At 36.9% G+C, this 12,200-nt stretch overlaps 1 protein-coding gene across 2 annotated transcripts in view; it reads right to left on the minus strand.

Moving 5' to 3' along the window:
* The window catches only part of C4H18orf25 (chromosome 4 C18orf25 homolog), a 94,428-nt gene that overhangs the window by 37,380 nt on the left and 44,848 nt on the right, over positions 1-12,200 (minus strand). The gene's annotated exons all lie outside the window — the stretch shown is intronic.

Genomic DNA, 12,200 nt, shown 5'->3' on the forward strand with positions numbered 1-12,200 from the left:
CAAAAAATTAGCCGGGCGTGATGGCAGGCACTGGTAATCCCAGCTACTCGGGAGGCTGAGGCAGGAGAATGGCATGAATACGGGAGGCGGAGCTTGCAGTGAGCTGAGATCACGCCACTGCACTCCAGCATGGGCGACAAAGCGAGACCCAATCTCAAAAAACAACAACAAGTATTTCCCATATTGACACTTCTTTAAATGTCTGTAATATAAAAACAAAGTATGTTGAAAGCGGAATTTTTTAATTGCGCTACCTGGAAAAGGTGTAACCATTTTAAAGCAAAACCTTTTTTTTTTTTTTTTTCCCAAAACAACACTCCTTAAGACAGCAATGTATTACCTTCAAAGCACTCTGTAAAAACTGAAAAGCAAGATAAAAATTTTTCATATATATGTTTCTGTTATAAATTATTCCTAAAGTTAAACTCTCCAAACCACAGAATGTCAAATTTTACTTTAGGAAAAATTTTTAATATTTTGGTATAGGTTCTAAGAATTTAATCAGTGTATTATGCCGTTCCTTCTCTTTCTGCCAAAACTTCTTTTTCTTTCTTTCCTCAAAATTCTGTAGAAAAGGCTTTCCAAAATTATTAGTGTTCAACACCTTTTCAAATATTCAAAATGTTATTCTTACCTTGAATATCAACTATTAATACCTATGTTTTGGGCCAGGTGCGAATCCCACAGAATCTCAGCACTTTGAGAGGCCAAGGTGTGCAGATCACTTAAGCCCAGGAGTCTGAGGCCAGCCTGAACAACATAGCAGAACCCCGTCTCTACAAAATATATAAAAATTAGCCAGGTGCTAGTCCCACCTACTTGGGAGGCTGAGGCGGGAGGATTGCTTGAGCCTGGGAGGCAGAGGTTACAGTGAGACGAGATGGCACCTCTGCACTCCAGCCTAGATGACAGAGTCAGACCCTATCTCCCAAAAAAAAAAAAAGGCTACCTACGTTTGTTAATTCCATTCCACTGAAATTTTTTTCTTAAAGGCAAAAAAAAATTAGAGCTCTTGCCTGATTATCCAATAACAATAAAAATTAGAATGGATCCAGTCAATACAATACTAGCAATAAGTTGTCTATGTTATTCTTAAAAGATTAACCTTTGCTATCTTAAAATGCATGCTTAATATATTAAGTATTGTATCATAAAACAAAAAAGAAGCCTGTTAAGTGCTTGAAGCAGTTTACACATGCAAAGTAGTCCTTAACATGAAGAAATTAAATTAATATTTTCTTACATCTAAAAATCCATGTCTAATAAAAATCTGGGATTCCAGGAAGAAGGTGAAAACAGAACTTCCCTGAAAACACCTAAACTTCAAGTAAAGACTGTAGATTCATTAAAATTCAGTCAGTCATCCAAAACCAATATGCTCTTCCTGTTGATGTAAAACTTAATTTAAAAAAAATCTGTTTGAGGAAATAGTTAACCAATGTTGCACTATAATTTCAGAGAGAAACCCATCAGTTATAATAAACTCATATATTTTAGAGTGAAAAATCATACTAACATTATTTATTGTAAGTTGCTTGGTGTTCAAACCTTACCTCTACTGGTCAAATATTAAGTTCAGAAAATCTAAAAATCATTACACACACAAAAAAGAAATCGGCCAGGCACAGTGGCTCATGCCTATAATCCCAGCACTTTGGGAGGCCAAGACAGGCAGATCACCTGAGGTTGGGAGTTCAAGACCAGCCTGACCAACATGGAGAAACCCCATCTCTACTAAAAATACAAAACTTAGCCAGGCATGGTAGCACATGCCTGTAATCCCAACTACTTGGGAGGCTGAGGCAGGAGAATCACTTGAACCCAGGAGGTGGAGGTTGCAGTGAGTCAGGTTTGTGCCATTGCATTCCAGCCTGGGCAACAAGAGCAAAACTCCATCTCAAAAAATGGAAAAAAAAAAATGCAGAGACCTCTAGTCATATATATGTATATATGTTTATATATACATATATATGTATATAAATATACATGTTTATATATACATATATGTATATAAACATACATATGTTTATACATACATATGTATATATACATGTTTATATATACATATATGTATATAAATATACATATGTTTATATATACATATATGTATATAAATATACATATGTTTATATATACATATATGTATATAAATATACATGTTTATATATAAACATATATATGTATACAAATACACATATATATTTATATATGTATCCTTATACAAGGATGTATATATCCTTAAACAAAAACTGAGCACAGAAATAAGCCATCCCCAAAGTTAACTTCCAATTCTCATAAAACCAGTTCTAAAGAGAAAAAAACAAAGCAGCAAATTTTCAATTCAAAACCAGAAAAGGAAAAAATGTGGTTCAATCTATTACTGGTAATTTACAAGTTACAAATATGTGAATATAGAATTGAATTAAAACAAAGTGGTGACATTTTTTCTGAGTAACGTTACTAACAAATATTGAGAGACATCAAAGATCTTGATTGTTTATATACGACTCTAAATATACCACCTATACTTCCTCTTAAAAAACACATGCAGAACTAGGTTTTTTCCAAAGTGGCCACCTCATTAAATAAAATGAACCTTTTTCATATTGATGTTATTATGAATGTGAAAGACTAATTTCCTCTGAAAAATAAATCCAGGCCAGGTGCAGTGGCTCATGCCTGTAATCCCAACACTTTGGGAGGTGGAGGCGAGTGGATCACCTGAGGTCAGGAGTTCAAGATCAGCCTGGCCAACATGGTGAAACCCCCGTCTCTACTTAAAATACAAAAATTAGCTGGGCATGGTGGCGGGCGCCTGCAATCCCAGCTACTTGGGAGGCTGAGGGAGGAGAATTGCTTGAATCCGGGAGGCAGAGGTTGCAGTGGGCCAAGACAGCACCATTGCACTCCAGCCTGGGCAACAAGAGCGAAACTCCATCTCAAAAAAAAAAAAAGTAAATCCAGTGGAAAACCCAATTTTAAAAAACCACTTAGTGTCAGCAAACTTACATATTCCTATTGAAGACTGTAATCCTAATTTAGCCGTGTCTCACAGTATTACTAGAAATCTTTAAAAGATAAAATGTCAGCATTTACCAATCCCAGGCTGCACATAAAAACATCTATCATGTTGCAAGACCTTCAATCCTGTGGTATTTTCTATCTTTTGACATGCTCTATGAGCTCTTTAACATAACTAAGGCCCATTTATTTTTAGTTCGAGGATTGAAAACAAAATTAAACTGGTAGTACATTCACTAATAAACTGAGTCACTAGCAATTTAAAACACTACCCAACACATACCCTTGATATAGTGACCACTTTATCTTTACCCTCGACAGGTACCCTTTACATCAGAGTACCAGAAATTCCACTGGCTGATGCCTACCAGATTATTGCCTTGGGCACTGAGCTTTAAATTAAAGCTCAAAATAAAAATCCATCTCCATATCAATGAAAAATACTATTTTTCTCATGCATGAAATCAAGCTGCAGTCTAATCTGCTTTTCCTACATTATCTTGCATAGTAGGCGCACAGCAAATATTTGCTCAAAAACATATTGTGTTCTTCCTGTATACAAGTGATACTGAATATAATTCATGAAAACTAGCAACAAATTAGATTATTAAATGACATGTGGAATAATGACATAAAAATGTTCATGAGTACATTCACAGTTAACTATGATCTTCACAGTTAACTATGAGGTCCCCCAATTAGAAGCAGAAGTCAACAGTGTCTGCAGAGAATAAGTGCTAAGAGATTCTCAAGGAATTAACCATCTACCTATTTGGGTTCACTAAAATTTCCAGCTTTTTTGTTTTATTTATATTTTTGATAAAAAGTAAGGAAGAGGATGGCTCCCACTATTGTATAAATATGGTTCTATGTTCCTACCATACATAACAAAACTCAAGCTAAAATTTACCAAATTCTGGGGCCTTCTGTTGTGAATACCTAATTTTTAAAAAAGAAACTGTCTACTAATGCAGCTTTTAAAACATCATCAGGGCTGGGCTCGGTGGCTCACGCCTATAATCTCAGCACTTTGGGAGGCTAAGGTGGGTGGAGCACGAGGTCAGGAGTTGGAGACCAGCTTGGCCAACATAGTGAAACCCTGTCTCTACTAAAAATACAAAGAAAATTAGCCAGGCGTGGTGGCGGGCTCCTGTAATCCCAGATACTCAGGAGGCTGAGACAGGACAATCGCTTGAACCCAGGAGGCGGAGTTTGCAGTGGGCCGAGATCGCGCCATTGCACTCCAGCCTGCGCGACAAAGCGAGACTCTGTCTCAAAAGAAAACAGCAACATCATCAGAAGAAACTTACAATGGGCAAAAGCATATTATTTCTTACACAATCCAAACGCAGATTGTCAATACAATTAATTTTGTGATAGATTCAAAGGTTGTTCTGTAATATTCCCATTTCCAGCAACGTTAACTAGAAAATTGCAATTATACATCTTTGGGAACTCTGACATACTGTCAATATTTGGACAAGTCATGTAAGAACCAAAGGGCTGTACTTGGAAATCAGGCATCTGCCATGTAAGCACTTGATAGGGTGATAGGGAAAATTCTTTGGCCAACTAGTTGCATCTTAGGTCCCCTGGGTTCCAGTAGCTGCTTGTTCTCTTCGTCAAGTGTCAAGGTGAGTTACCTTTTCCATCCACATGTGCAACTTCTCTGTCTGCCTCTGCATCTTGGAAAAACAGCTCGTGGCCTCTTCTAGGACACTGCCTGTACAGTTCCTATCACACAGTACCCCTGTCAAGTAATCCTGTAACTTCCCTGGGCGCTCCTTCAGATCCCCCAGCATGACTGAAGGCACCTTTAAAGACACTGAGGCCATTTCATAAAACATTATTGCTTCAGAAATTGTATTTTTATTAAGACACACTTACTCAGGAAAATGACATAAGCATTGCTAAGAAGAGCCTGATAGATCCAGCATTCATAGGCAGTGATTAAATTCATTAATCAAAGTCACTAATTCCAAAAAAATAAAATGACTAACATTATCATTTTTCATAGCTTTAATATATCTACCTGGCAGCATGTATTCTGTTACTACACAGACTGAATACAACTGACTGAATCTTCAATAGTAGTTTCCAACCTTTGCTGAACAATAAGAACTGGAGTGGCTTAACAAATACCAAAACCTAGGGTGGCTCCAAGGCTTCTAAGATTTGTTTCGGTTTAAGCTCCCCAGGTGATTTTAATGTACGTCCTTAGTTGAGAACCACTACATTCTTGAGTGTTTTAACTCCTTTCACTTTAAAATTCTAAAAAGTTGTTTTGTCAGCTGGCCCATACTCAATCATTATACAATCACTCTCAGGTGATGATTCTTACCACACACAAGATCTGTTTTAATTTTTTTTTTTAATTCTTATGGAAAACCACATGAAGGAGATGATACAGAATACCTCTAGGTCAGCTTTTACAAACTCTGGTCTGTGTAAAGTGTTAAAAATGCATGCCACACACACACAAAAAAAATGTAGTTAAGTTTGGGATATACTACAAATCACATCCTTCTCCTCTGGAGAGCACACTCATTAATGGCTGAAGTGCCCTGTGGTTTAAAACAAAAGGCATCTGTTAACACATAATCCAGCACTTTCCAAACACCTGAACATGTGTACAACTATTAATACCCAGTAGCATAGTGGTCCAGTTTAGGATATGGTTCCATACATATATAATTTCGTCCTTGAACTAGGCTAGATCATCTTTGGTTTGGGTCTCCTACAGTTTGGGTCTCTACTAAAACTAACTATATTGAACTCTTCATTCTAAGGGACCTAATAAAAATGTTACTTCCTCAGATCATTCTTGACTACACTAACTAAAATAGCTTTTCTACGCCATTCCTAATCAATCTTTATCTCTTATATCCTGCTTTATTATTATTCACCTTATATAATCCTACCTGATAGCATATGATGAATTCATTTATTGTCTCCTCATGAAAGATTAAGTTCCATGACAACAGAGACTTCTTTCACTGTTGTATCCCCAAAGCCATGGACTAGGTGCTCAGATACTTGGTGAATAAAAGAATGATTGATGGAATCAACCAATCTTGGCCTTATACCATCAATCTACATCAAGAGTCTTATAAATAATGCTCTTATGAAATGCTCTATTGAGCATTTGTTAAACTAATTTGTGAAAACATGGTCTGCTTTATCACATAGTGGCCTTTTATGAAGATGTAAAGAGAAGTTTCCCATGTCTCACTATCAAATATAACTGTGTTTCTCCCAGATAAAAAAGAATGTTTAAATCAGTCAGGCCACCTATTTTCAATGCCTAAAAGGCTGTGAGACAAACATTTAGCCCAGTTCTATCCAGCAAACAAAAACCTCATGAAGTCAGTCACCAACCTCTAATTTCATATTATTCCTTTTCCTCTGATTACTCCATCCCCTACACTGTCTTCACTTTTTAAAAAAGTTTTGTTTATATGAAAACTCCCTCAAGAAGGACATACCTTTCCCCAAAGGTTAGTATGTTTAGCTTATGGAAAAAAAGACTAAATGAAATCTAAAGCTTAACTTCCTTTAAGCCCCATTATAAGTGCTGGGCAAACTTAAGCAAAGGACAGGAAATCGGATGGCTCCTTTGATCTGCTTTAGATTCTGGCATTATTTATTTCTCAATGAATACTAAAAATGGGTATTTAAAAGCTGAAAACGGTATAAGAACATTTATGCTGGGGGCAGTGAGATAAGTTGTAGCCTCGTAAAGATTCCTACAAGCAATAATCACTGATAAGCAAGACATTTTGAGGCCTTAAAAACAGGGACCACTTATGCATTTATCAAAGCCCACAGAACTTACAACACCAAGAGTGAACCCTAACAGTAAACTACAGACTTTGGGTGATAATGATGTGTCAGTGTAGGTTCATCATTGTAACAAATGTCCATTCTAGTGCAGGATGTTGATAGTAGGGGAAGCCGTGGCTATGTGGGAGAAGAGGGTACATGGGAACTCTCTGTCTCCTCTGCTTGATTTTGCTATGAACTTAAAACTGCTCTAAAAGCAAAATCTATTAAAAAACAATGACAAAAAAAAAAGGGACCACATTCTCACCTTGAACACACACATGCTCTTTTATTAACACTAAGATATATCCTATTTTGAGAAAAAGACTTTTGCTTTTCCTTTTACAAAGTTAATATAGGCACTCACTTCAGGAAATAAGAAAAGCAGGCCAAAAACAGTATCTTGGTGCTTTAACATGAGAAATTGCCAAAGGATACCCACCGGTAAGACTTCAAAGCTTTTTAATTAACATCATCCAGACCTTGTAGCATATAGAAAACCACATTTAGACATTGCATGCTTTTCAAATAATCGCTTAAATGAAGTAAAAGAGGGCACTTAATGCTTGTTAATTAATATAGAACTGTGCTGTGATTTATAACTAATGTAATTTCAAAAAAACCAGACTCCACCGTTTAGAACCTGATCTCCATTAGCAGTAAGAGAACTTAATTGAACCAGACTACCAGTTTCACAGTGATTTTCAGATACAGGAAACTTAACATATCACTGCTTAACTGAGCGGTTCTGAGCCCTGGCTACTCAATGTCATCACCTAAGGCCGATCATATAAAAGTCATCGGTTTTAAAGCTGATGCCTGGGGTCAGACCCCAAAGATTATGATTGAATGGGGCTAAAGTGGGGTCTGGGCATCAGACGGTTTAAATGCCACCCAGCTGATTCTAATACATAGCCAGATTGAAAACCATATGTATTTTACCCACCTGATTTGCATTTACCAATCTGAAAACAGACAGTTTTTACCTGATTATTCTGTGTCAGTGTTTTGTTATCAATGTATTTTGTGAGCCTCTTAAATAGCTACCAAACTACAAGCAGATTACAAAAGGCTTAAAATAGGGACATGAGGCTTTCAGCCACTGAAATCATTTGATATTCAATCTAGGAAAAAGGTCAATTACTGCGCTTCATGGATTCACTATGTGGGTTTGGGATCTTCAACCATGAATCCTCTTCAGTGCCTTATATTTAAAATTTGCCAAGCAATTAAGCCCCCAAAAGGTTAAAAAGCCTCAAAAATTAGTAAGAAAAAACACGTCAGAAGAAAAATGTGCAAAGAATATGAACAGACTTTACTAAATGAATACAAATAGCTAAACGTTTTTCAACTTCACTAGTGATCAAAGAAATGCAAATTAACATCAAAATACCTTTTTTTTTTTTTGAATTTTTTTAATGGAGTCTTGCTGTCACCCAGGCTGGAGTGCAGTGGCGTGACCTCGGCTCACTGCAACATCCGCCTCCTAGGTTCAAGCGATTCTCCTGCCTCAGCCTCCCGAGTAGCTGAGACTACAGACGAGCGCCACCACGCCCGGCTAATTTTTTTTTTTTTTTTGTATTTTTAGTAGAGATGGGGGTTTCACCATGTTGGCCAGGCTGGTCTCGAACTCCTGACCTCAGGTAATCCATCTGCCTCAGCCTCCCAAAGTGCTGGGATTACAGGTGTGAGACACCACACCGGCAAGATATCATTCTTCCATCAAATCAGCAAGCTTTTAAAAAAAATTAATATTCAATAGCAAGAATACAATGCATGAACACTGAAGCTCCTGGGTGAAATAAACTTATTTTTGTTTTTGTTTGGATTTTTTTGAGACAGAGTCTCGCTCTGTCACCCAGGCTGGAGTGCAGAGGCTCAGTCATGGCTCACTACAGCCTCTGCTTCCTGGGCTCAAGCAATCCTCCCACGCCAGCCTCCGGAGCAGCTGGGACTACAGACACGTGCTGCTACGCCCCGCTAACTTTTGTATTTCTAGTAGCGATGGGGTTTCACCATGTTCACCAGGCTGGTCTCGAACTCCTGGCCTCAAGTGAACCACCTGACTTGGCCTCCCAGAGTGCTGGGATTACAGGCGTGAGCCATCGCATTCAGCTTAATTATTTTTTAAAAGCAGTATGGCAGTATGTGGTCAAGAGCCTTAAGTGTTCATACCCTTAACTCATAACAGCAAAAACTTAAAAGAGCCCAAAGGACCATTAGGGAAGTTATTTTTATAATTAGCTAAATTATTCAAAATCCATATGTTCTAGGGAGAATATTTAGTGTTCTGGTTAAATGCTCAAAATGCAATATTAAGAGGGAAAGGACGATATATGCAATACCCAAATTTTGTTATATATCATGGAAGACAACATTCAAATATTAACAAAAGCAGAATTGTGGGTGATTTTAACTTTCCACTTCACATATTTCTATTTTTAAAACTTTCTACAAAGAATTTGTCACTTAAAAATATTTTTTAAATTTCTAAGCAAGAGTTAACTGATCAAGCATAATAAGTTAATTATCTCTACCAGAGAAAAAACTATGAGGTAAGATGATAGCTTGTCATGATGCAGCTCACTGCATAAATATGTATGGTGAGTAATGGGTGCTGAGATTCTGTCTTGAAGTGGGGCTGAGCTGGTCTAGCCTGGCTGCATGGATTGAGAATTCAAGTAAACTTAAACAGCTGTCCTCAGCAGCCTCAATGACATTCTCCAAAAGAAATCAGATTTTCAAATGCAAACAAACCAAGACAGCTGACTCTTACCTACCATGAGGGGTATTATTTTTGGAACTTCGGTGTGAATAGGCATTTAACCACAAAGCAGGTCATTAAAGACAAGACAAGATAAAGCTACCCTGTATGGAGGTCCACTCTGCTAAATATTTATGAAAAACAGTTACTGGAAAAACTTCTCCCCACTGACCATGTACACCGATGCACGTATGTTAGTATGTTCAGAAAATTAACTTTTTCAAACTGAATGAAGGCTAATGTCCATTATTTACATTAAAATAAAAATCCCTCCAACTACAGATTTTATAGAGCTAGTCTCAAAACTGCTTTTACAGAGAAACTGGCCCCCCATGAAAAGTAATGCGCTAATCATAAAACTGCAGAGAATGATCAAAGCACAAAAAGATAACGCATAAAGAAACCACTTGATAATGGCTGGGCATGGTGGCTCACGCCTGTAATCACAGAACTTTGGGAGGCCAAGGCAATCGGATCATGAGGTCAGGAGATCAAGACCATTCTGGCCAACATGGTGAAACCCTGTCTCTACTAAAAATACAAAAAAATTAGCTGGGCATGGTGGCGCATGCCTGTAGTCCCAGCTACTTGGGAGGCTGAGGCAGGAGAATCGATTGAACCCGGGAGGCAGAGGTTGCAGTGAGCAGAGATCACGCCACTGCACTCCAGCCTGGTGACAGAGCAAGACTCGGTCTCAAAAAAAAAAAAAAAGAAATCACTCGATAAAAGCCTTGATACTCAAGATAACCATCACATAGTACTTTTACATGAATTCACTATAAAATATTATAAATTTACTATAAAATGCTCTTTACTCATCTCTAAGTCTGCCAAATGAAAGTACTGCCAGCATTATTTTGATATGATACCTCCAAACGGATTCTTAAAACATCAATATATTTCCAAAAACTTCAAGGAGAGATGATCTAGTGCCGATACTAAGCTGCCTGTCAGTTAACTGCTAACTTTAAAAAATCGTCATAAACAGCTGTTGCCCAGATATCAAACTCAATTAAAGTATGATCATGCACTATGCTGGTCTGCATTATTAATTATTTGCACACTCTAAAAGAAAATGCATTAACAGTTACAATTATTTGGCATAAGATAACATTTAGGATTAAGGTATTAGGATATCCTAACAGGAATTATTTAGGATAACGCCTTCAACTTTTAAGCTGAGCCCAAACAAAAGCTTATAAAGAGCATTTTCTGAATTACTAAATTGGTTGTACCTTAATGAAAGAGTATGGCAATAATCGGTTTTTACTTTTCCACTTGGTTTCCATTCTGTGTAAACAGCTGAATTAACATTCTGACATCCAAGAGATTCTGTTAGGCCCATCCAGCTTAAGTTCACCTGAATGTCCATGTTGTTGAACTCAAGTCAGTTCATCATTTATCCTACCTTTACAATTTATGCAATTTTTCGACAACTGTTCTTACTATAAGGTTGAGTGTGCCTCCTCTCTTCCCCAAAGTCATAAGGTGACTCAGGAAACTGAAAGATACATCACTGTTACATTAAAAATTCACAATGTCACAATTTTTCAAGAGACAACAATATGGACAATTGAAATGAAATTCCTAATATCTGAACTCTAGGTTGTTCCATTTTTGCTGCTTTGCATAATTCCAGTAAAGGTCATTCATACCTGTCTTATGGGAATGGCACCTCCCAAAACTGCCAGCACACACAAAGGCAGTCACATACAGTGACCCTGTACCTCAATCTACCATTTGATTCTCCAGGATTACCTTAGAAAACTATGTGTATTTTCAAAAGCCACAAACTTACTAAATGGTATGAACAATAGAAACCAAACTATAGATTCAAATTAATTTACTTTGGTGTTCAGTTAGTACACAATTCAGAAGAGACAAGAAACAGACCACTGGTGTTTTAAGTTTTAAGCAGTAGTCAAGATACTCCATTAGAAAGAAGATTAGGAAAATATGAACAAAGCACGTCTAACCTATTTAAGCAAAACAGGGAAAGTGCCTATGAAGACATTTTTCAAGCCACCTTTCAATAGGGTTCTGACTTTAAAGAGAATTTTGTTTACCCACCTTCTTCCTTTCCATAGAAAGGCAAAGTATTGGGGTAGTTACATAAAATCCTGTTTAGTAAGTGGAATTAAGTATTGTATTAAGAGTTCCATCAAGGTCTTGATTAAGAGGTTAGAACAGGATATAGGAATACATAATTTTACAGGTATTAATAAGGTTTTCTTAAAAATATTACTACATGTAAAACTAAAATATATACCTAAAACCTGCCTTAGAACAACCCCAAAGTCTGTTTCTCTCATGCATTTAACTGATGAGCTTCATTGAAATCCCCCTCCCGGTAGTTTTATTACAAGGAACAATAGCACAGGAATGCAATAGAGATATTAAAACAGTAAAAAGCATTTCTAAAGATCGTTTGAGACTTATATTTGTATTATATGAACGAGACTTATTATCAGAACTTGAACCCCTATAAAGTGCTTTAAAACCAATCATTCTTGTTACTGAATTTATATAAGTTTGGGAAGCTATAGATTTCATTAACCAATATGATTTCTCTTGAAATATTCTTTATATATCA

Source organism: Nomascus leucogenys, chromosome 4 (assembly GCF_006542625.1).
Source record: "Nomascus leucogenys isolate Asia chromosome 4, Asia_NLE_v1, whole genome shotgun sequence".
Lineage (NCBI taxonomy): Eukaryota > Metazoa > Chordata > Mammalia > Primates > Hylobatidae > Nomascus > Nomascus leucogenys.